This window comes from Lolium perenne, chromosome 5, assembly GCF_019359855.2.
Source record: "Lolium perenne isolate Kyuss_39 chromosome 5, Kyuss_2.0, whole genome shotgun sequence".
Taxonomy (NCBI): Eukaryota; Viridiplantae; Streptophyta; class Magnoliopsida; order Poales; family Poaceae; genus Lolium; species Lolium perenne.
In genome coordinates, this window is record NC_067248.2 from 60,365,073 (window position 1) to 60,366,661 (window position 1,589).

A 1,589-nucleotide genomic window follows, 5' to 3' on the forward strand; every position below is an offset into this window, starting at 1 on the left:
TAGCATAAGATCACGTCATTAAGTTATTTGCTATAAGCTTTCGATACATAGTTACCTAGTCCTTTCGACCATGAGATCATATAAATCACTTATACTGGAAAGGTACTTTGATTACATTAAACGCCACTGCGTAAATGGGTGGTTATAAAGGTGGGATTAAGTATCCGGAAAGTATGAGTTGAGGCATATGGATCAACAGCGGGATTTGTCCATCCCGATGACGGATAGATATACTTTGGGCCCTCTCGGTGGAATGTCGTCTAAATAGCTTGCAAGCATATGAATGGTTCATAAGAGACCACATACCACAGTACGAGTAAAGAGTACTTGTCAGGAGACGAGGTTGAACAAGGTATAGAGATACCGATGATCAAACCTCGGACAAGTAAAATATCGCGTGACAAAGGGAATCGGTATCGTATGTGAATGGTTCATTCGATTAGTAAGTCACCGTTGAATATGTGGGAGCCATTATGGATCTCCAGATCCCGCTATTGGTTATTGGTCGGAGAGAGGTCTCAACCATGTCTACATAGTTCGCGAACCGTAGGGTGACACACTTAAGGTTTGATGTCGTATTAGTAGATATTGAATATGGAATGGAGTTCTAAGTTTTGTTCGGAGTCTCGGATGGGATCTAGGACATCAAGAGGAGTTCCGGAATGGTCCGGAGAATAAGATTCATATATAGGAAGTCATTTTATAAGTTTGAAAATGATCCGGTGCATTTATGGAAGGTTCTAGAAGGTTCTAGAAAAGTCCGGAAGAAATCACTATGGAAGGCGGAGTCCCGGAGGGACTCCACCTAGCATGGCCGGCCAACCCTAGGGGGTGGAGTCCCAGGTGGACTCCACCAAAGGTGGCCGGCCACCCCCCTCATGGAAAGGTGGGAATCCCACCTCAAGTGGGAATCCCACCTTGGGAAGGTTTCCCTACACATGGAAAGTTTTGGGTTTGGGTCTTATTCGAAGACTTGTAGTCCAACACTTGGGGGTTCCACCTATATAATGAGGAGCAAGGGGAGGGGGCCGGCCACACCAAAGCCCTAGTTGGCCGCACCCCTCAAGTGGCCGGCGCCCCCCCTCTCCCAAACCCTAGCCGCCCCTCCTCCACCACCTCTCCCGCATACGCTTAGCGAAGCTCCATCGGAGATCTCCATCGACACTGCCACCACGCCGTCATGCTGCCGAGATTCCAAGGAGGATCTACTACTTCCGCTGCCTACTGGAACAGGGAGAACGACGTCGTCTTCATCAACACCGAACGTGTGACCGAGTACGGAGGTGCTGCCCGATTGTTGCACCGTCAAGATCTTCTACGCGCTTTTGAAAGCGGCAAGTGATCATCTTCTGCAACAACGAGATCTAATCTCGTAGGCTTTGGAAATCTTCAAGGGTTAGTCTCGTTCATCCCCTCATTGCTACCGTCTTCTAGATTGCATCTTGGCTTGGATTGCGTTCTCGCGGTATGAAATTTTTTGTTTTCTATGCTACGAATCCCTACAGTGGTATCAGAGCCGTGTCTATGCATAGATTGGTTGCACGGGTAGAACACAATTGTTTGTGGGCGTTGATGCTTTGTTGTCTTTA